A 25,508-nucleotide genomic window follows, 5' to 3' on the forward strand; every position below is an offset into this window, starting at 1 on the left:
GTTTGTTATCACGCGCTGCATGACCTAAACTGTTCTGATAACAGTGAATAAATGCATAGACATCACCGAGTGCAAAGAAAAGTTGCATTTGAAAGCGTGGGACACGTGACCTGGGCTTCATTATGGTGTTGGCTTTTATTTCTGAACATCTTTGACCTGCTGACTGACTGGGAATGACAGACCCTCTCCCATTAAAAAAAAACATAAAATTATTTAGGATTTTGATTGAATCCCATCACATAAACTGTCCCAAATAAAGAAATAATACTAAGCGGTGTAGACTGGCCACTTTCTTTAGAGAAAATGATTCACCGTAATTGAACAAAGACAAGGATTTCCCCTGTGTATATTAAACTCTTAGGCACTTCAACTTTTGGATTGGGGCCAATGTGAAAAACTCATTTTGAGTCCTGAGATTAACTGTATGAGAATTAGAGAGTTTAAAGTCAGAATTCTGAGGAAAAATCTGAATTTTGAGATTAAATTCAGAATTTTGAGAAAAAATAATTCTGACTTTAAACTCTGACTTTTTTCTCCGAATTCTGACTTTATACGAATAGCATTTCTCCCCCTGGTACCAATAGCGAGAGCAGTATATGGTATATGAGCTTAAAGTACTCATACCTGGTATGTGAAGGCCACAGGGGATAAAGTTTTTGACAGAATTGAAATGTTGTTAATCTGTTAATTACGTGAAAATTTCCTGAGTGGAGTACATTCAATATGATGAAGACTTTAAAAAAACAAATCCTAAACAAAGTGGCCCAGTGTTACAAACTTGATTCTGGGCATTGGTAGTAGCATGCCTAGTCATGAATGTGTGTGTGTGTGTGTGTGTGTGCGTCATAATCCGAGGCCGTCTCATTCTAATCCCTTAACCTTCTGTCACCAGACGACGTGCAAGCTCATAGGAAAACTGTGATCACCTTCACCCTAACTCACCAACCCCCTTGCCATTTCTGTCTGTCTCTCTGCCTGTGAAAACCCATCTGTGATGTTGTATTTCTTTCTTTTTCTCTCTTTCTCACTCTCTGTATAACTGTGTCCATCTCATAGGTGTCATTTTGGGGGTAGACGTGTCACTCCCCAATATTTTCATACAGAATATTTGTCCCCCTATATTAACTCTTTATCAATCTAGTTTTCTGTTCTTATTTTTTGGAGGCAAAGTTATGGAGTCATTCCTATGTTACCAGGGTCCTATGTTCCCCAGATTTATATGGCACATAATGGGAACATGACAAAGGGTCCTATGTTCCCAGGGTCCTATGTTCCCAAGGTCCTATGTTACCAGGGTCCAATGTTCCCCAGCTCTATATAGCACATAATGGGAACGTGAAAAAGATGTTCCCCAGCTCTGTATTCGCTTAATATGGTTAGTTAGAGTTAGGATTAGGGTTAAACATAGGACCGTGGGAACATAGGACCCTGGGAGAGCACATATGTAGAACTGGGGAACATAGGACCCTTTGTCAGGTTCCCATTATGTGCCATATAAATCTGGGGAACATAGGACCCTGGGAACATAGATACGCTCCCCAAAGTTACTACTAACTTCACTTAAAAGTCAGAGATTTCAAAGCACCCACCAGAATCCCACCCAGAGAGAGAGAGAGAGAGAGAGAGAGAGAGAGAGAGAGAGAGAGAGAGAGAGGCTCCCTTTCTGTGATGTCATGTTCAGGCTCTGACTGCTGCATACAGCTACACACACACTGTTGACAGATTGCAGGTGCAGACCGGTAAGGGGAAGGCGTCAGGGGAAATAGTTAATTCGGCCATTCTAGCTACATGTCGTCTGACTTGCTGATACCTATCACAGTTGCAAGCTAACGTAGGTAGTTAACTGACTTTAGCCATGCACTGTAACTCATCAGCTAAGTTAACTCAGATGGCTAGCTAACATGAATAGCATCCCATTAAGAACATACCATTCATGTTGGTGTAAAGCAGATTTTCTAGTTGAATGTAACGTAAACGTAATATAAAGTGCGAATGTAAAGAACGTGGCAGCCCTTACGTTTTTGTACTTCTGCGTTGTGAGCATCGCATTTTGTTGAAATGCTGTACACAGGGTGACAGTGTTTTAAAAAAATCACATCGCACCAAAATGAAACATAGAAGAGGAGAGGAACAGGAAGCAGACGTGACGACAATATCCAGTAAAACCAAACATGGACGCGACTATAGCAACGCAGTTTGACGAATGGGATGTGTTGGAGCAGTTGGAGCTTGAAGAGTTGGATGGATAAGGAACAACAGTACACATCATGATCGCCCTTATGATCAGCCAATCAGAGTGCGCGACTCCATATAGGCTGGACGTGAAGTTGAGATTCTTGGGCAGGTACGCAACACCGACACGGAGAACCTTTTCAATCCCAAATACACATCAAATTGTCGGTTTATGTGCAGAGATGCTTTTTTCATCAAAGTATAAAATGCGCTTAAAGGTCCCATATGGTGTAAATCAGGATTCCCTTTGCCTCTTTGATTATAAAGGAGTTGGATGGTCTATCTAACCATTGTGAAAGTATCAAAACGCACGGTCACCAACTAAATCCACACAATCCATATTAGAAAAGCGAGCCTCTAAACGAGCCGTTTGGACTTCTGTAACTTTGTGGCGTCACAAAGGTTCGCTCATTATAATTTTTGTAAGAAATAATAGACTAACAAAGTATTCTTTTCAAAGCGGTTGAGCAGTTGTCATTGTTCATTACCGGAGAGTTTTCCCTACCTGTAGCTGCCGGGCCGCGGTGTCTCACGTTTCACTCTTGAAATGGTTAGCCAATCAAACTCGTCCAAATTGTTAATATTAATGAGCCTTAAAGGCACAGCAACAGAAACAGCTTGTTCTTGGTAAGGCTCAGAGAGATGCTGGAAAATGAACGTGTAAAAATGGATTGAGAGTTTTTGGTACATGAAACCTTTAAGACTATAATTGTAGTGGCTTGAGCAGTTCTCAGTAGTGATGTCTCCCCCAAAGTTGAAATGAAAATTATGCCTATGGTCCATTTATTTATCTCTCTTTACCTGCCTCTCTCTAACCACAGACATCCTCACTTCTATAAAAGCTGACTAACTGACCACCAATTATATGCCTTGGAAGGAATCTTTCAAAGCTAAATTTGAATCCCTGTTTGCATAAGACCAAGAAAAACTGGCTGATTTCTAATCATTTAGCTTGGTTCCAGAGCTATGAAATATTTTCTACATGTGGGGTACCAAGGTCAGTTATGTAAAAAAGTAAATAAAAACAACAACAACAACATAACACTGGTAACTAATAGGATACAGGTGGTTTGAAACCCACCAATTGGTTGTTGAGTCAAGGCCAAGTGCACAGATGTTGATATTAGCTCAGACCACCTTGGATCACCTTGGACTTCTAAGTTCAAAGCAAACAGCAAGGGCTGTCATTCAACAGCTGCTGATCCATTTAGGTACAACTGTGGAATAATGGTACATAGTGGGGCTGCTTGATCTATAATGGAGCAATTTGCACTTTTTTTGGGCTCTCTGAGAATGGGGGGTCATCACCGATGGCCATTAAGCTGTCAGTTTTAAAAATGTGCCCACCTCAGTTTCTTGCCAACTCAAGTCTGGACCAGAAGCATAAGCACAGCAACATTCGGTTACCATCACAGTAAATTGCGTTCTCTATTCCTGTTTTTCTTCAAAACACAAAGATCACTATTTACCTCTGTGGCTGCCTCAGAATTGCACAGCAACCAGTAACTATGGAAATTATCAGTACTATTGGAATGTGTCTTTGCACTCGGGCCTGACAGTCTGTAATGGAATCCGGTTCAACAAATCTGACAACAGCCAATATGTTGGATTGAGTTTTAGCTCAAGGGGGAAGAATGAACCAAAAGATAAGCCACATAAACAACATCAACTCCCACTCGTAGATGGTTTCCCAGTTCCACTTGCTCCTTTCTTAATAAATTGCAATTTTATTTGGATGAATAAATCTCATAAAATCTCTGCCCCGTGTACAGTAGAACAGAGAACAAAGGACACAAATACAGATAACAACAACAAGCACTTATGCACTTCACGTGTTTGTGTATTTGTGTATGTGTGCTCACAACTCGAATGCTGAAACAGCCTTCCCCTTTTTCTGTGGGCAAAAGTTTATATCAAATGTGTGCGGCTTTGCTTATCTGGGGATGATGGGCACATAAATGATACACAGGGGATATTTGTGTATACAAGGGGAATTAATTGAATTAAATGATTAAATATTTGTTATATATTATTATATATTATTATATATGTTTGTTATGGTGGATGCAAAAAGGCCACAGCAAAAAGGACACCAATGGATGCTTTGTCATTCAATGAAGTGAATCAGGAATATATATATATATTTTTACATCTACAATGTTCTGTCTTCTGCTGTGTCCAAGACTCATTTTAAATTAATAATACTCCAAGGCATGTCAAGCCCATGACTTTCACTGTTATCTGCTACTTATAAATCCATTAGGCCTGCCCTCTTTTAAGCAATATTTTCTGACCACTAGAGGTTGACAGCAACCCATTGTAAATAAAACACAGCAAAGCTTGTGCACTATGGAGGATTATGAAAGACAAACATTGCACCATGCATAAAGGCTAATACCTAAGCTAAATGTACCCACAGAGAAATGTCGCTGGTTACCAGTCACTTTGGCAGATCTTTCTCCCGCTGAATGTTACATGTCCCACAATGAAAAAGTGAAGAGAGACAAGACTATTTTTTTCAGGAATGGGGGGGGGGGGGGGGGGGGAGGGGGTGAGAGCTGCTTTTAAATTGCAACGGAGGAGCCAAACTAGTTTTAAAAAAATGAAAACCTACCTGTTGGCCCGGGAGGAGCTTCATTGCGGAGTGGAATATGACAACAAGCTTTAGTACGGTGGCCATTTTAGGACATCCTCAGTCACCTTTGTCAGTCTTAGCTGTCTTTTGTCAGATTTAGATGGAGTTGTATCAGGTTTAGCTGTTCTTTGTCAAACATTGATTTTGTAATTTCTAATTTTTCCAATTCACTTTATGCACTCAGTAGCGCCTACATATTTCCACTACAACATTAGCCAGAACCATTACTTCTGCCTCTCCAATTAACCAACTTTAGTTACCAGCTGGTTAGAGTTAACAGGACAGTTCGCTAACGATTATATTATTTTTCTTTTTGTTTGTTTCATTTTGAGCAGGTCCTCAAGGAAGAGGACATGAAAGAGCCGACATCAGAAATGGGGTGATGGTGACTGAAAAAGAGAGCTGTCCCAGTATTATTTGCCTGAAACAACTACTCACTTGAGACTTGGGGTATGGGAGAGGAGATAAAGACACTTGGAAGATGTTACAACACAAGAAGAAGACATGGACGAAAGCCTGGCAGAGAAGGACTACTGCTCAGCCCCAATCCCTCAGCCATCGACCTAGCCCACGCTGAAAACGTAGACCTCCGCAAAGAGATTGAACAGCTGAAAGTGACAAGTATAACAACTTGCTCGCAGGCAACACTTTGACATCCATCGATTTGTTTGCTCTGATTTGTTGGCTCTTCACGAAGAAGTTATTTTTTTTTAATTATTTTACTTTTTACTTTAAGGATTAGGGATAGCAATATGATGTTCTTTTATGTTTCTTTCCAGGAAACTTCCTAAGAAATTAACAGTTCCTTTCTAGTAAATTATTAGGAAATTGTGGACCTGGAAAATAAAGCGTTACCCATTTTATGTATACAGCTGTGAAACTGCAAACAAAGGAGAAGGTATAATGAGAATATTGCTTGGTGTAGCCTATTTATAAGTTCAGAAGTTACAGGTAGGAACAGGCAGACTGGCTATGATTATCTCTATCTGCACATAATAGAACCGTTCAAAACTAAAAACTCTGACAATCTATGTTTGAAAAGCACAATAGCCATCTGTCATGTGTTCCCTTACCACAAAGCCTTTGCCTTCAGAAAGTTTAAGAGAGAGTAATACATGTGACCTGAGAAATGAGCAGTCACATTCAACAGGCCAATAAAGCCATCAGAATGCACAACAGGCCAGTAAATTGACCTCTCATGGTGAAAAGGTTTCTCTGCCCCTCACGCCCCCGGACTCCACTAGCTGACTCCTTTTCAGCCATTTCATTCCATTTAGCTGGAGTCTCCATGTCCAAAAGAAGACGCTTAAGACAAAACACTGTAGGCTAAACACTGCTAAAAAACTGTAAAATGTTGCCTGTGTATCATGGCATTGTGTCTTCAGTCACACTGATGTGACCTGTGGTAATGAAGCATACACAGCCAAATGGGAAATTAACTACCCTCTCTGCTCTTCACACCCTCCTGAAAGCTATGATACTGTCATGATGATAAAATCATGGGTGTATGTCTTTAAAAGATTAGGTCTGTTGGATAAGTATGGCCATAAAGATAATGATGGTTATATGTGAAAACAATGTTTCTCAGACATGTCTCCTCAATAAAGCGTAATTCAAAATGTTGGCCAAAAAGGAGCAGACTTTATAATGTGAGCCTCATATAACACTACTGTTATCATAGTGTTATAAAAAGAAGCGAGGAAGAAACTTTCTTCCCTCATGGAAGACACAGTTTGATCCCTACATGCCAGAGATCAGTTGCAAAATTGGTGAAAACAGGCTTTACCATTAGCATACATACACAGCATACGACACAAAATGACCAAAGACATGGTTTGGTTATGAAAACAGAAAATTATCATCTGCAAGCTTTGTAACATGACTGTCACCAGCAATTTTACCATCTGAAGACCAAACATGATTAACAATATTGTGTTTATTCTAGTTTTATCAAACTAAAATAAAAAAGTGTCAAAATACTTAACAAACCTATTGAAACCCCAGGCATAAAACATTTTAGTTATTTTAAAATTCATTTTTGTCAGAGTTCTATGCAAAGCAATCTGTACCATCGAAGTGAAAACAAATGTGTAGAAATTTATGTTAAAGCAAAAAATTAAAATAACAGAGAAATCTATTTCACCCCCTTTGCTTCATTTGGGCTAAATTGCACGCTCGCAAAAAAATTGCTCAACATTTCTTATTATCTGTTACTCAGATGTCTTTTCATTCATTTATTGATATTTTTATTTATTGATAGAGTCCAGTGCTTGAAGTTTCAGAGAAAATATAAATGATCACCCTCCCATCACAGTTTTGAAAAAGACAGAATTTTAAATATTTTTTCCTGTCCAATTTCTCCATTTACTTGCATAGTAAAAAAACTGAAACTGTACCTTCTGGATTTTCAATTATAGTGACTAGAAAGGGATGATTTATATTCTCTCTGAAACTTCAAGAGCATATAAATAATCAATCCCATTGAGTCTGATTAAAGGAACTGGTCTCAGCTTTAATAGACAAATTAAATTAACGTTAGCCTTGAGCTAACGTCAACGGTAACTGTCGTTCCCGGTATCCCACTACAGCGTTTTAAGCAGTGTAGCGGTCACTTAAAGACGCAGGGTGTAAAAATACGTGCCACCAACAGTCATGCTCATTTCACGTTTTTCTGTGAGATCAGGTTGGATGGATGTGCCAGTTATGAGGAGGAAGAGGCGAATGGCATGCAGCTGAGTTCCAAAAAACCATGAGCCTCATGATGACATCTGCGGAGAGAGAAAAAAAAAGCTATTCTCCAATCAAGGGAGCACTGGAGTAACAGATAAGAGAATCGCAGATTTTGGGGTTATATCATACAATTACAATTACAATTTCACATTTGGCAGACGCTTTTATCCAAAGCGACTTACACATGAGATTTGCATACAACACAAGCAAGTTTCTAGACAGGAGAGAACAACGAGAGTAAGTGCTATAGAACTAAGTTCTGGTCCAACAGGACAAAGGTGCTACGAGGGAGTGCTACAGGAGTGCCCAGGAAGCTACACAACCCAAGGTACTACCAATGTTCAACATAACTTTTTGTCATAGCTACTGACTTGAATGTGACTCCTTCCTGATGAATACAACAGAATCTGTCTGCAGCCTGCAAGACTTCAAGTTACGCCCCCTTATTTCTTAAAGGTGTATGACCCTCCGAGGGCATTCTGGCTTTATCTGTTTCTCATCTATTTTAATTAGCTACTATGACATTCAATGAGCATTTAAAATGCAGAATTTGCATAAAGAATGAAGAGTATAACTAATTATTGACAGATCAAAACAATCTATGATTAAAATAAAGATTTTTGCAAATGATACATTTTATAATTTTTTTTTTTTTACTCTATGTGCAGTGGTGATAATTCATCAAATTATTATTTTTATAATAATTTTTTCTCTATTTATGTGCAGTGGTAGGATTATCAAAGACCCCAACCACCCCAACCACCCCAACCACGGACCGTTTCAGCTGCTACCGTCTGGCAAGCGGTACCGCAGCCTCAAGGCCCGGACCAGCAGGCTACGGGACAGCTTCTTCCACCAAGCAACCAGGCTTATGAACAATGGACACTAACAGCCTGCGACCTGTCTGCCCTGCTACACACACACGCACACACACACAGATGTAGCTGTGCATACACAAACACACACAGACATGCAAACAACTATATACACATATGCTTATTTATTACGGCTGTACACACACACCGCACCTTACACACACTACACACTATATTATTTAGTCACACTATTGTTATTTTATAGCTGTATTTACTGTATTTATATACTGTATATATTACTATATATATGTATGTACTTGCTGCTATTTCTATTATTTCTATTGTTATTTTATTGCTAGTGAGTGCATGATTGATCAATGTAAATCTAGCTGTTGCTGTATGTAATTTCACCACAGAGTACTGGTGAGTTGAGGTGTCTGCACACCTAAAATTCTTCTCAGCAGATGCAAAAGGAGAAAGGCAAAACTGTGCAGAGCAGTGTGCATGGAGTTCCTCCACCGCAGAGTACTAAATAACTGAAAGTGTTATTTGGCTTAAATGTCCAACTGTCATGAATATCTGGATGTGTATGCCCTCCGTGGACAGCAGGGCACTTTTCTCATCTATAAAGAAGATAAATCTCCATTACTAGCACAATCACACATTGAAGTTACTGGCTTTTGCAGTGTATTCTTGCTTAACAAATATTAAACATTTTGAAGCGTGCATAGTCCAGTAACCAAGCCTAATGCTTGAAATTATACAACCAATATTTTATTATGAACATTCACCACAGGACCAGAACGTCCCACCCATCAGTCTTGTTTTGAAGTAACTCAGTAACTTTTACTCTCAGCACATTTTACTCGTCATTTTTACTTCTACTCAAGTAAAGTTTCAGCAAAGTAACAGCAACAGAGGTCAGAGGTCACAGATGAAATCAGTATTCCTGTGACCTGAATGATGACAGAAGAGCCGAGGAGAAATGGCAGCAAGGAGAATAAAGTGACTATGAATCAATCTTTATTCCAGTTGATTTTAATTATCAAATGTATATCATCTCTGGGTGTCTTTTCACATTCATTCATTCATGCATCTACTAATAAAAAATTGAAGGAGATGTTTTTTTTTCCCCTGTACAAAATTAGGCAACGTCATCCAGGTCAGCCGAAGCGTCAGACGTCCGATTCCTCCAGAAGAGTCACCCAACAGAAGATCTGCTCTTCAACCTGTATCACGGATCTGATTTGGGCCGTTTTACTCAAATGTTTTCTGCGGTTACTCAGAGAAAGTGCCTCCAGCCACATAAAAACAGTCAATGCTGCAGTATCCTGCAAGGTCATTTTCAGAGTAGAATCCTTGCAGTGTTCCTCTCTTTCCACATCCCCTGTAGCCTTCACAGTCTTTGTAGAGCGAATTGCACTGAATGCAACAGGAGATGAGATATGGAATTCTGTAGGTCCTTCTATACTCCTCTGTAAATGCATTCCAGTTCACCACACCTGATGACAAAAGAACAGAAGGGTTCATGTGTTAAACTTAGGTTCAGATTTTTTTGTTTTTATGTGAAATTTTCTGGTAGCAGTGTTTCCTCGGTATTCATTTAGCAGTAGTATGCCACCACAGCAAGGAATTTACCACTACTGTAAGAGAAATGTGAAATTAAAATAAACACTTATTATCTAAAACAAAACAAAAAAAATAGTCCAGTGTTTTTTAGAAGTAATGATTATATTACGATTAAAATCATTTTAGCACTAGAACCTGGACCAGCATACGCTGGTTTTGCCGACCTGACCCACAGCACATATTATAGCTAAATCACGGTTAAATCTGTCACTGGATTACCGTCACAATGCTTGCAGAAGCACAAACATGATTTTAAGTTTGGCTTTGATGGTTAATTTATTTTTTTTAAGCCAGAAGCCTACAGCTGCCACCCACAAATCCTTTGCTCTGCCCTCACTGCAATGTAAGAAGCGGCAAGCCGGCATGTCCAAGTCGAGTGCGCCTATAGCTTACCATGATCCTGTGAGAGAGTGACTTTCACCTACAGCTCAGAGGTGCTTTGCATCTAAAAAGATGGGAGGAGGGCAGAAGGAAAGACACTCAACTTACTGTCAAGCCAGCAGAAGTGTGCTTCCTTCAGAAAGGATTCCTCTCTCACTATCCTCCAGAAACGTGTGCACGTGAGAGCCAGGGTACGGACTGCAGGGTCGCCATCTTGTAGCACCACAAGGATGAAGATCATGTGCTAAATTTCCTCAGGCAGCTGTGAACATAAAATATGAGTGAAAAAGCATGCTCCTCCGCCTCACGTGGGTTTGAGAGGACAGGTTCCTTTACATCAAAGGAGTGAGATGCATATTACATAATAGCTTAGTACATGTAAGCACAGCAATGACGATTACTTTAGACCAAGTTTTTTGGGCCTGTAAAAATTTGGCCATAATTCTTACCATGGTGACCTCATCATATTTCCTCTTCCTAGGGATGCAGCCATCTGTATTCCCTGCTTGGTAAAGTGGTCAAACCTCCGGCCATGGCTGTAGTAGTAAATATAAAAAAAAATTGAATTTACCTTGCAGTACCAGATTACTGCTAATAATATCTTGAATTTATCTTGATTTTTTAAAGAGGCTGGTACCCTTCAATCTCAAGATTCTCCATCAAAATTGTGCACCACTACTATGATTGTCAGAGGAAGTTTGCACTCCCAATACTGGCAAATCAGGGAACATGACTGCCAGGTGACACAATTTGGGAAAGTCTGGAGAACACCACTGCCAAATAACAACAGTAGTTCAAACAGTTTGAGCAAGTCTGGGAAACGAGACAAATAACTAAAGCCTTGTCCCCTGTCTGAATATTGGGAATCCAGGAACAGAACCTCTCTCTTAAGTGGCTTCATAACCTACAGGGAAAATAGTCTTGGAAATGAGTCAACGAGTCTTCACCATTACACAACAGATCAAGTCAATGGCAGGATTACAAAGGCTAAAAAGAAACAGGATCTACAACTTAAATGTGTTTGGTTTTTTCAGTATAAAGCCTTCTTCTTTCCATGAGTGTGATTTTGCAATCAATACTAAAAATTCACTTACACACAGCAGGAAGTGCCCTGGGGTCCATAGGGGAAAAATCAGGGCATCTTTCTTTTGGGAGTCCACCTTAAACAACAAAGAGAATATTGTTAATTTGTATTAATTTTGATTAAGGCTTTTTTCAACTCTGCCTGAGAATGCTAGCAACACTCTTTCATCTTTGAAGTCACTTCTTAACACCTACTTTTGAGAGGGCTTTCTTTTAACTCTTATTTTATCCATTATTTATTATCTTTATTTTATATGATTTTAATTTAACTTTTAATGACATTTGTAGCTCCTTTTGCTTTTGCATTTTCTCCATGTTGTATGACCTTAAAGTGTTTTTATCTTGTCGTGTGTTGTAACTTTGTTTTGAAAAGTGTTTTAAAAGATAAAGGTTATTACTATTAGTTGAGCGTATTGTGGATACTTACTGGAAGACAGAGGAGAGGGTCACAGGATGAGGGCAAGAGCCAAGTTGGTGGAATATGGAGATCCACAAAGTAAACATTTTTCCCCTGTAGAAGATATCTCTATCAATAATTACAGACAGTTTTTCAATTGAATTTGTCACATATCTGTATATATAGACGCACACACCTGATGCTGAATTATTTCCTTGATAAGCCTCAAGCAAGCATTTCCCACCTGTAAATACAACACTTTTAATCCTAACTCCAGAAAAAGTGCAATTACTTAGAAATTCAAACTAAAATTGTTCCCCACCATTGAATCCATTTCCCTTCTTAGTCCCAGGGTTACAAGGTTCTCTCTTGTGAGGCACGTCTGACCATCTTTTACGATTATTTAATTCATTGGTCTGTCCTCATCCAGTACATAGTTGACCTACACATATTACAAAGAAATGCAAGCAGTGTCAAACAAAAAACACTTCAGGGATTAAAGCAAGAAAAGATTTGTGAGCCTGAAAAGTTGTCCAGGAGAAAATGGGTACAATGTATTGAATTAAGTATTATATGAATTTAAAACTGCTCTATGCCTGAAATCAGGCATGGTGCCTGAGAACTTTAAGCTCTGACACTTAAAGAATTGCAACACTACAAAAGAAATGACAACACAATATGATGAACGTGAAAAAATAAATAAATCAAAGCAGTGCAACCACATACCAATTGCTCTTGAAGGGGACGATACACTCTGAGGTTTGATTTCACAGTCAGAGCCTCACACTGCTCCCCACAGTGGTCTGCCATGTCCACATCTGTAGGCACATCCACATGCACTGCAAGACAATGACAGTTCTAAGCATTTTACAATGATAAGACATTTAAAAAAAACTATTTTGGATTACATAGGCAACCATTTTAAATGTTATCCTTCTGTGATGTTTTGTTGAACGGTAGTCGCCTAGATACAGATATTTTTGGGTATCTTTGTGATTTGAAGTGATAGTTGTACTACAATAGATCTTAATGTAAATGTATTAAAATAAGGAAATTAAAGCATAAATACCCAAAATGGCTTTTCCATGTGCGTCAAGGGTGATATCTCCATTAGAAATTTGCTTTAAGTCCTCCAGTGCCTGCTGGTTAACTCTCTCATTGTGGTGATGTAAAATGCTACGCATAAGGAAGATGTGGCTTGCTGGGGAGAGAGAGTTCATGAACTAGTTGTTCTTCCGCATGGCAGAGAACAGCTGCTCCGCTATCTGGGAGTTGAGCCACCCACATAGCTCAGGCCCAAGTCCAATTACTCTCAGAGCATCCTTTTCATCTCTTGTGTTGTACTGATGAAAGGTGTCATACAATGCATAGTGCTCTGCAGAACCAGTTGCAGGATGGCCATTAAGATCAGGTGGGTCTTTTTTCAACTGCAACCATGGCAAATTCATTTTCAGTTCCCCTTTCTGGGCAGATGTAATATTCTCTGGGGTAGCTGCAGCCACTCTTCCTTCATATGGACTGAAGGGCAGTTTCTCTGGCTCCCGTAGGTTGGTATGAGTTACTAATCCCCGTGTAAAATCATAGATGACAATGTTTGGGAAATGTTGGAATGACAGCCACATATCTGCATAATCTCTTGGGCTTTCAGATCTTATGTTGAATTTGACCGAGTTCACAATGCCACAAGGACACATGATCACTGCCCAGCCACCTTGAAATGGAAATACACACAATTAGCGTGGCCATTGACCTAGCTGTATTCAGGTACACGTACAGACTCATAGTGACAGGTTTACAGCAATTCAATATTTTCATGTCATTACATAAATGATGTAACTACATATATGTCGGACACTTACCAGATGCTCCCCAAACATTTTGAAACACTTTGTCATAAGTGCTCCTCGTTTTCATCTCCTCCCTCAAACGTAGGAGAAGATCCATTTTGGAGCCTTTTTGAGTCGACACCACATTCTTTTACAAGTTTCCTCAAAGCCTCAACCTGTGTAAACGTAGATGCAGCAACAGCCATTAATTAATTGAAAAGTAGGACACATTACCATAATCTTACTTGCTTTGTGCCATTTAGTTAACAGCCAAATCTGGAAGCTGTTTCAAAAACATCCAGCAGAGTAGACGGTATTTCGGTGTTGGGTACTTTTTTGCTGGCTCTGGTACGAGGCCCAATCCACGGTGTCCATTTGTCATAGGAAGGTGAAACTTTACATGGATTCTCACGGTTACCTTCGTAGTTGAAAAACAAAAGCTTTCTTAAATGTTATTGCATTTAATACAATTTAGGGCACTTCAAATTATTGTGACATATACACAATCACCCATGGCACTAGAAAAGCATGTACATACATAATTACAGGCCACTGTAGACAGATAGATAGATCTTTTGGAAAACTTTTCTAAATATGGCTGCAGAATACTCCCTTTATAAAACCATTCATATCTCTTAACTTACTTTGTAAAAAGCCTCTGCAAACAATTTCTTGGTCATCAGATTGCCAGAATTCTTCAATATCGACATGACCTTCAAACTCCTCAATATCACTCACTGTAAGACATTTTGCTCAAAATCAGTGTTATTTGGTGGTATTAGTCATGTTAAAAGAGAAGACAGATCACTACTTACCTGGCAAGCTAAAAACTCCCTTCTTGTGCAAGTCCATTATCACAACAGGCGGATGGACCCCACAGTGCACACATGAAAAATTGTAATTATGTGCTGTTAATGCCTCAAAGTGAAGATAACCATGAAGGAGGGAGTCATGGTTCGGATACTTTTTTTGGTTTGTCTGTTCCAAGATCCAAGGTCCAAGGCCCTGCCGACTGCAGTGTGATTCTGTAATAGCATTTGAAATGAGATCACGACAGATTATAAGTCATGTTTGCTTTTCTGTTGACATATTTGACTGTTTACCAAACAGGATTTTCGGGGAGAAACTGCAATAATTCACTGAAGGACAAACATATGGTTGCTTATAAAGACTTCAGAACTATCCAAATTCCTGCATCATCACAGACTCTTTCAAATAATCAGATTAAACTTGTACATGATAAAACATGTAAGTCATGTGTTTATTAAAACAGGATGGGTGCATTAAAGTTGCATTAATGCATAGGTGAAGATTACCTGTACAGACTGTCTCAAGAACAGGCAAAGATGCAGTGTTAATATTGTGTGGTCATCGAAATTGTGCGGCCCCTCGGTCCATTCCTGGTATCGGTAGAAATTTCCACATACTCCACACCTTTTAGGAAATAAAAAAATACTCTATTAGTCATGGGATCACTGTAGGTTGTAATTTGAATTAACTATTTTACAATTTAACTAAATGTATGGCCTGTAAAAATATTGATTACTTTAATAACAACGCTAAGCGAGGTAGGTTAAGTTTTAATACCGTAGATTATCAACTCCGGTAACAATACCAATGTGTTACTACTGTATGAAAAATGACTTATACACTTCAATTTAAACTGTTATCTCGAGAAAATATTCTTACCGTTGTCTCTATACGGTCTGCCATCTTGCATCTTGCCGACAAGTGCTCGTTTTGACATCTCGTGTGGTTCTGTGTGATTTGGACAACTTCAAGTTACGCCCCCTGCTACAAGTTACGCCCACTTCACGTTACGCCCCTCTCTTGCAGTCTGCAGACAAACCCTCCTCGATGAATAGGTCTCTCCTTACACAAATGTATTCCAGTCCCAGTATTCAGTTTGGTTTATGGCTGTTTAACATCATCTCTTCTGTGGATATACTGTATTTATTTTCTCTCTGCAGTTTGCAGGGTGGGCAGGACTAGACTGAGCTATGCATGCATGATTGACAGGCAGTAGGAAAGCCTCCTTGCAGAAAGCTCATCTGATTGGTTGAGGCCTAGGATCAATGACATGACATCCAGAATACAGAGGAAGGGGCGATCACAGAGGCCTTATCTCTCAGACCATTTGAATTAATGATAGCTGACAGGGTGTTATGACATTTTTACCAAATAATACAAAAAGAAACTTGCCTACCCCAGTTTTAAGTAAAATTTCAGCAAAGTAACAGTATTTCTACTTTAATAGAATGTTTTAGTACTGTTTCCACCCCTGGTTATTAGTCAACACAAATGACTAAATGATTCATTCTCACCATGGGAACACGAGACACAAGCATTATTTATTGGAATATAAAAAAGTGAGTGTGTGTGCGTCTGTTTTCTTCCAGCTGTGCCAGGACCACAGCCATGAGTTTTCTTCCATCTTCTCCCATCTGTGGTATAGAAACATTAAGAGAACAGGAATAGTGATGTAAAGTGATTTCATGAAATGAGCACTAAGGCTAAGTACATGTGAGTACTCCGCCTACGCAAGCTGTCTGCTTACATAGCAAATGTGTAGATCGCACGTTTCTGATTATATCGCAGCAGACGTTTGCGCTGTGTTACAAATTTTTGGCCTATACACATTTAGACCAAAAGTCATTCTTATATTATTTGTTTTTTAAACTACTAATACATCCTGTTAGAATAAAGTCAGACACCCACTTTAGCTTGAGGCAGTCATTTGGTGATGAACCAGCTCCTCAGTTTCTCGTTTGTCTGAAAGGTGGTGTTCTCCTGGAGGGCAAGGACACACTTTATTGTAGGAGAATCTGCTATGGCCCGCAGGAGCTTGAGCACTTCATCCTGGCAAGTCACCCTATTCTCTTTCCTTCATTTTAAAATGTGGCCCTGAGCAAGTTGACTTGGGAGAGTTTTTATATATTTTTTTCTTTTATGTGAAGCACATTGAATTTGCCTTGTGTATGAAATGCGCTATATAAATAAAGTTTGCCTTGCCTTCTCCATTCAACCCATGCCTTCCCACAATGAAAGTCACAGAGAAGCACTTTGAAATCTGGCAGATATTACATTTAAGGCAAGAGATTTACTGAGCGTTATCAGTCATACGCCAAACCCAAAACACTACTGCACTAAAAATATGCAAATTTCATACTCTGGAACACCTCCTCCAGAGCATAAATTTTGGCCTCACAGAAATCTACCATCAAATGGGAGGGGTACACTCGGAGGGCCTCTATGAGGTCCTCTGTTGTCTAGCATCTGCTACTATTGACCCTTACGCCGTTTTCACACAGGACGCATAGCGGCCATGTACCGCCTAATTTGGACTGGACAGAAGCAGTCCAGGTTCCCAACAACCTGTTTAATCTTGAGGAAGGACTCATGCAAGAGCTGATGGAACAGGTCAATCCTTTGGGTGGAGAGCGGGACAGTTTGGGAACTGATGTTCTGGAAGAAGTTCTAACTTTCATTAGGGGCATTCCTAAATCTGCATGAGTGCAGTAGGCAAGCCTACAGTTAATGTCCCCTCTCCTTACCTCCTTGCACCTTTACTCACACAGACTTTTACTCACCATTTGTATTGAAATATTGTGTAATTCAGCTGAAGATTTCTTGTTTATTTTCAATTAAAATAAAATATACATCCTTAAATCCTATGAAGTTTCTAATTTAATAGTCATGTTGTCCTGACTTCTAACTTGATTGTTAATTAGTGTTGAACCTTTAAGTCAAGGCTGTCGCCTTTTGAGATACTATACACTACACACCAGTCAGATCTTGGTCTTGGTATGTAGCCTTATATAGGGACAGTCAGTGCATGTGTTTGGCTGAAAACAAGGTAATAAGAGTGACTGTTAATATTAATCTGCCATCATACTACTTTATTTATCACAGTAATGAAAAAAAAAATCAATTAGTCATTAAAGTTCAGGTTTCAATTACATAGAACACATAACTTGCCAGACAATGAAAAGTGCCAAGTGGCCTAAAATGACTTTTTAACATCACAATCAAACTACAGACAATATTATCAGAGATTAGCACCTTGCCTGTATCACTTGGAAAGAAATGAGAAATTGGTTTATTGTGATATGCTGCGCTTCACTAAAACAGGCTAACCGGAAGGCTAAAATGAAACACACACACAACAGCTGTGTTTACTCTCCATCCTCCACCCCTCTCCCTGTTTCTAATCCCCAGCCAGGTAGAGGCAGAGTGAAAACAAACAACAGTCAGCAGCACCTGTGAGGCAAGAGTCTTCCCACTGCTCCACAGGTACGCATTATTGTCAAAAACAGTCCTTTTGTGACATGAGAAAATAGCAAACAAAAAAATATAGTAAATTAGACTGCAGTACCACCGTTGGCCACCATGTCAAATTGGCAGCAAGGCTGAGACCTGACACCTGGGGGCTGGTCTCCCCCCATGTTTTTTTTCCTAACCCCGCCCTCTACTGTTCTCTTCCTTACCTCCGGCCAATTACCACAGGTGGCACTGACTGATACCTACAGTAACCAATCAAAGAAATAGCTGAATCTAAAGGCACAATCTGTGTTTTTTTATTTAGTTTACACCACTGCCTTCAATATTGTTTAGAACTGTTTATTTTAACTACTTATTCAACTATTTACATCCTACCTTGTTCATGACTAAATTATCTTAATTTCTCAGTTAACCATTTTTTCGTTCTTTATTTCACTAAATTCCTTTAAGTTAAAATTCCTTACTGAATTATTTTCATCTAACTTTATTAGGAACTAACTTGTTTTATAATCCCTTACTTTTACACCAGGGCTACACACAAAATTACAAGGGTTAGAAATTACTTACTCGATCAGAAGATAGGCTTGTGCCTGTAAAGTGTGGCAGATGACGTGATCGATTAAGGGCATCTTGCCCTTGAAAAGAAATAATCACGTTGCTGAAATAGAAGAGAGATTATTGAAGTTATCATGATAAAGTATATAGAACAAATGGAGGTTGAACAAAATTATGTAATACTCTCAAGTAATACTCTGAAACAAACATGTTTACATAAAAGGAGGTAGCATGAGAAAGTGAACAAAAAAGGCAAAGTATTTATATTTAAAGGATTGTTTTTGATATCCACTGAAAAGAAAGCGCTTACTTGAGCTGAACATAATGTCTTCGTGCTCGCAGCTCTTCTGGTCTATGAACCCAAAAAAAAATAAAAATGTTTGGTTAATCAAAAGAAAATATAGCCCAAAATGGTCTCTCACATATCTCACATGTACAATAATCACCTGAGCCTCCAACTGGGCCATTTCCCCAGGTTTTGGACCAATGTACATGTGTGTTTTACAACAGCTTCACCTTTTTTGTGACTCCCTTCCCAGATGCAGGAGTACATCTGTCCGGCCCTGGTGGTGGCACTCAAGTTCATGTCGGCAAACAGAGGACCAGACCTGGTATGGTGTCCTGCCAGCCTTCACACAGGACCACGTGTGTGTGTCCACTCTGGGTTAAACCTGCAGTTGTATGTGGCCACACCTTTTCATTTCTTTTTAGGCACAGTTTTTGGTTCTTCTCCCTCACTCTATTAAGACAAAAATATTGTCTAAACTAACAACACATTTTGTACATTCTTATAGTATTTTACACATTAATAAGTATACAAAGCTATTCCATAAACGCACACTAAAAATCTGCCTCTGCTGCATTGGGTGTGTTACTTGAGAATCATCTTCCACCTGTGGAGGCTCTCTCCTCTCTGCTCCCTCCTCTATTTCTCCATCTCTCCCCTCTTGTTCCTTTTCCTTTGTGTTAGTGTTCTTTCTTTCTTTACCATCTTACTCTTTGCTTCTCTTCTTCTGGACCTCTGTCCTTTTCTCTATCTCCCTCTCTATCCTTCTCTTCTTCAGGCCTCTCCCTTTCTCCTCACTTTGTCTCCATCCCTCCATCCTTTCTCCTCTCTGCAGTCTAGCAAATGGTCAGAGAAGTTGAAATAGAAAAGTCAGGGCATGTTATAGGAAATTATTTTTGCAACTTGCCTTGTAAGATAGCTAAATTAATTTGCACAGCTTAACTGGCACTCTAACTTTAGCTAGCACTGCTGCTACTCTCTGAAATTTTAACAAATAAAAACTAAGATTATTCCTACTATAACAGTTATCTAAGGTAATAAAGGGTTAAGGTTCTTACCTCTATTAACAGACAATTACAAGCATCTTCCTTTCCTGCCTTTTTCATGTAGATCATTTCAAGCTTCCTTCTCACCGCACCTAAAGTGCATTTTGCAGGCGCCACAAGTGACATAAAAAAAGGGGCGGCACTGCGGGAGATGTAGCCAATCCAGGGATCGTAGATAAGCCTTGAGCCAATCCACAGTCTTGATTATGCAGAAAGAAAAAAATAGTTGCTTTCTAGTATGCTCTGAGCCCGTAGGTTGGTGAGACTGAGCTTTGATAAATTGACCATTCATTGGCAAGATATTTATTTTTGTAGCGTGAGACAGGACCCAAAAGCTTGAGTCTCACGGCAAAAGTTTGTTGCCAACCCTGTTCGATACGTTTCATCCAACAAACACATCTTGCCCATACAACTGGCAGCCAGGATTGGGCCACACCTGGGCCTTAACATAGCCAAAACTCTTATCTCAGAAACTTGTGCTGGCCCAGAGATAATAATAAACTTTATTTATAGAGCCCTTTTCATACAAACGATGCAGTTCAAAGTGCTTTACATAAAAAAAATAAAATAAAATGCTTGATATTAAAAGAAATACAAATTGAAAACATACAAATTAAAACAAGGGCAAATGGAAAGGAGTAGCAATAAATAGATCAGTAGATGGTAAAAGGGACAGTAAAAACAGAAACTGGTAAAAAAGATGTGTTAAAAAAAGAAACTATACACTTTTATGCCACATCAGTGGCATAAAATCTCAGGCAAATATCAACCTCATTTAACCCAGTTAAGCATCACAATTAATTACATGGCTCATTTCTGGCCTACATCTTTTAATAAACATAAACAGTGAAACCACACCATTTTAGATTAATAATTTATTGATTTGCAGATACATTTAGTAAACAAACCCTAAGAGAATAAACTCATAAATGACTAACCACAAATTTGATTTTTTTTAAATTTATAATTAAACTTATCAAATTGTATTACAAACTTAGCCTATTCAAAGTATGAGCAATAACAAGACAAAATGTTTATTCAAACTTTGAGCAATAACAAGACAAAGTGTTTACTCAAAATTAAAGAATTAATCATCAACTGTTAAGTCAGTACTGTTTAAGTTTAACAAGTAAGGCACAAATGATTTTCAGCTATGCAAGTGGCAGTGTCTGTGTGTACAAGTATGTGGAATGGAATGAAGAGAGTGTGTGTGAGGGAGCAAGGATGTGTGTTTGAGAGGGTGTGCGCATGCGTGTGTGTAAATTCCTGTATATTGTGTGTGTACTTGAGATTGTGTATTAAGTTTGGTGGCTGTGGTGTGTGGTTACACACGCTGTGGTTCGTGTATCGCGAGCCTTTCTCCCCCGTCACGGATGGCGGCAAGCTGCAACCACCTGTTAGAATTCAGACGCCATAATTAACATTAAAATATGGTTATTAGATTAGCATATTGTGTGATCATAAATGTGTAAATGACAACAGATAAAGAAGCACCGGGAGAATAAAATCTTACACATTGTTTGACAGCAGCTTCCTCCTCCATATTGCTCAATTTGCTTGTAAGTGTGTTTTGTCTAACCGCTCCTACAAAACAAGATTATTAACTCTCCTCTGAACTTACTTGTTAAAACCTCCCTCAACATCATTCGGTGGAACGCAGCCTTCCCATTAATTGCTCTCCAGTTTATTTTAAGTGCAAGAGCGTTTTGTCATGAGATGAGACACATCATCCTCCAGATACACTCCTTGACATTGCTGCCCCCTCTCAGTGTTAATGCATTGATCTGTTAATGAAAAACACACAAGAAACATGTTTGATAGTTTATAAGAGTGTACAGGAGCGCAAACCTCACAAACATATTAAAACTAACACATTGTCCAAAAAACAGTACCAAAAAAAGTTACCGTTCATTTTGCATTATTGATCTCACCAATTTTTCCTAAGCCGTCCTTCAAGGTCCAACAGTGCCTCCAGATCATACACCAGGTTCAAGCGATGTTGTGATGTTAGGAAATCCGGAGCTGGTCCAGGATTATCTCCTGGTTTGGTAAGTAGATTCTGTCGATGTGGTCCCAGCCAAGCGGAGAATATCTGTGAAACAGAACTACAGGCCTAATGTACCCACAGAGTCAGTGGAAGACCACTACAGGGTAAATGTCTAATCCTTTTATAGACCACATCACTAGTGAGCTGGATGCCAGGTTCTCTCAAATGAATGAGCCTGCGATGCTAGCAGCTTACCTGGTACCAAAAGCTCTAAAAAAAAAAACGCTGACGGAAGAAAGGGAGGAAGAGCTGGTAGAGTGGTACCGAGAAGACCTAACTGACCCAGACACAGTGGAGCAGGAAATAGAACGCTGGAAGACGAGTCCCTTTAGGCTTGTACCACAGCATAACCGTTTATGGTGCTGTAAATAATCCTTTAAAGGAATAGTTTCAGTCAAAATTCAGTCATTATCTACTCACCCACATGCCAGTTGAAACGTTGGTGAAGTTTGTCAGTCCATAAAACAATCCAGGAGCTTCCGAGCACAACTTCTAACAGAAAAATTACTCCATACAGCTCTTGCAGCGCAATCCAAGTCTCCTGAAGCCAACGATTGCACAATGAGTGGAAAAGACCGATATTCACGCCATTATTTAGAGCAAATCTACAGCCGAAAAACGATCGAAAAACGTTTCATGTGCACAGTCGTGAATTTCCTCCACTAACCAATTAAAAATGAAGACACACTGAAGAGGCATTAGGAGGAATAACTTGTTTTGATCTCAATTCTCTGACGCTGTCTTCACTTTCAATTTTTAAATTTTATATCTATTTGTGCTGTTTTATCAATGTTGAGTATGGTTGTCTAATGTTTTTCTTTTTTCTCTCTCTCTTTAAGGGAGCCAGGAACTTAAATCCAGTTCCATATACTGCAGCCTACATGGGTCACAAACTACACATAAACCAAAATGAGAAACTAGTGATGTTTGGCGTGACTCATGTGCTGGCAATTGATGGCTTCTACAGCAAAATTGCTGGACGATGAAACTGTTGGTTCTTGTGAACCTTGTGAAGCCGAACGGAAATTGCCCACTGTGGACAATAAAGCTACTCTACTGCAAATAAATCAAAGCTTAAAAGAAAAAAAAAAAAAGTGCACTCCAGTTTCCTTTTGGATCCTGATCCCTACTTGTAACTGTTATTTGAGAGCACTGGGACACAGGCTGAAGCACAAGATATTTGTGGTGTTACTGCAACTTCATTCAGTACTCTAGCTTTCCTGTAACCTTTCTGATGTTTTTTGTTTTCTTGCAGAAGTGCAGTAATGGAGCATGGCATGTGGGACCAGGTCAGAGTGGACCATGGCAAAGAGTTTTATCTAACTTTTTATGTAGGAAAAGTCGGCCAACCACCGCAGCAACACAGAGAGGCCACCATATCTGCCAAGAAATTCAGCAAAGGTGAGTTCATTTTCAGACTGTGAAGATCAAAAGTTGCAGCTTTTGCTGATTTAAAGGAAATCAACACAAGCCATTCATTAACTCATTCATGCTTTCATTCATTTATTCATGATGGGTAGCTAAAGGCTGATAATGATTCTAAACACCATAATAAGACTATGGTCAGTTTTTCTGACATGGAATAATCTGAAAGATACAGTTTATGTGCATAAAGAACCTGTACATTTGTTCTGTTTGACAATGACAGAATCACACAATTGAAAGAATGTGGCTGGAGATCAACAACAGGGTTAACTACCCCTTGAAAACAGAGTTGATCCATCTAGTTGATCAGGAGGAGCTGGATGTGGACGACAACCTCACACGATTCTGCATCATTCTTGACATGCCAGTTAGCTCAGCCTGGAGTTGACTGTGTGGTGCAAGCATGGAATGCACACAGGATTCCAGGTTTGTGTTAAGATTGTGTCTCTCAAGCAAAGCATGTCTCCCCTGCTTGAGTCATGATGACTTGAGTCTACACCTCTGTTCTCAAGCCTTTTGGATTAATGGTGAAAATCTGTTTTTAGACATTGGTTTTGCAAGAATGTTTCTGCAACTTACCAATAAAACACGAGAGGGAGTGTGTTACAGTGAATAACATCATGGCTGTGATCACAGGCACGAGCTGCAGGTGAATGCTGAATTTAAAATAAAGTTCTGTGGATTTGTGGAATAAAGCTTGGCCGTGCAACCTGCGTTTGTAATGACAGACCCAGTGGCGGAGCCGACAGGAAAGAAGAGATTAACCCTGGGGCACTCAGGTTTGATGTAGGTGGTGCAACCGGTTTTTATATCAAGTGCTGACTCTACCTATCCAGGCCAGTTTCGGTGTACGGTGGTGAAAATTACAAATGGACCCAATCATTGACGTTTAGCTTATTTTTCCACCCACTAAAACTTTTATGATGCTATGAGAAGCTACCCCAAATTGAGATGGTCAACTAAAATTCTGCAATGGATCTTAAAAGCTGTAGCATGTACCATATCAAAGCCCTCTCCCATGACCAACTGTGTGGTGAAATAATGTCTGCCTGTGGTTGGAAAATGGAGCCACTCCTGCTTGTTGTACCCTCATAATCACAGCTGTTCATAATTACTCATCGTTGTACTCATGGTCTATTAACCAATCAGAAAATATTGGTTAGATGATGATATATTTATTCCACAAGGATGTTGGTTCTGTGTTAGAAACACATTCTGCTGTTACGTGAAAACATTGCAACTCCAGTTCTGACATTTTTCTTTTAAAACTTTAAAGTTTAATTTATGTGCCAAATAAGTGTCATTACTCTCAAACATTTGCAGCCAAGCCAGGACCTTGGGAGATTCTTCCACCAGAGCAGAAGTATGAAAACTATGGAGCCCCTAAAGTCCCAAAAGATCACTTTTCGGGACTTTAGGTACGGAAGCCGAGAACGGCCGTGCTTACAATTATTTTTTTTTAATGCCGTTATCTCGAGCTCACAAGTTAAATATCTCGTTATCTCGAGAAAACAAGCTTGTTATCTTGAGATAACGAGATAATCAACCCGTTATCACGAGAAAACAAAATGTTGTTTCCTCCTATTACTTACAATGTTTATCAGAGACCAGGAGTGCCATGCCAGCATGCATAGGGCGTCTTGACAACTGTAGCAACTGATTTTTAAGCTGAAAATCGTAACTGCAGCAAACAAAACTACACATTTGTGCTTCCTGTTTAGTTATGAATCCTCCCCGACAGTCATGACAGTGATCTTGAAGGCTGAAATCAGGTGTGATCAAATGAACCAGACACTCTTTCGAGTTCTCCATATTATCCCGTGAGATAAATTATCACGTTATCTCGAGAAAACGACTTTTGTTTTCTCGAGATGACGAGATAAATTAACCCGTTATCTTGAGAAAACAAGCTTTGTTAACTCGAGATAACGAGATAATTGACTCGTGATCTCGAGATAACGGCATTAAAAAAAATAATTGCAAGCACGGCCGTTCTTGGCTTCCGTATTTGGTGGCTCTGTAAAAAACTTAAATGTAAGCACCGCAAAATTTTTTACATTTGTGCTTTACCTTACGTTTACGTTACTTTCGACCGTAAAGAGCTCCTAGGCTTTGGAGCGGCCTGAGGAGCTGAGGCTGG

At 39.3% G+C, this 25,508-nt stretch overlaps 1 pseudogene; it reads left to right on the top strand.

The window, feature by feature from the left end:
- The first annotated feature begins 2,267 nt into the window (after positions 1-2,267).
- Positions 2,268-23,794, top strand: LOC139663079 (uncharacterized; annotated as a pseudogene).
- The last annotated feature ends 1,714 nt before the right edge of the window (positions 23,795-25,508 follow it).

Source organism: Centroberyx affinis, unplaced genomic scaffold (genome assembly GCF_046629955.1).
Source record: "Centroberyx affinis isolate AG114_WGS23_722 - 3 ecotype Tasmania unplaced genomic scaffold, CSIRO-AGI_Caff_v1 ptg003911l_1, whole genome shotgun sequence".
In the NCBI taxonomy this organism is placed as follows: Eukaryota; Metazoa; Chordata; class Actinopteri; order Beryciformes; family Berycidae; genus Centroberyx; species Centroberyx affinis.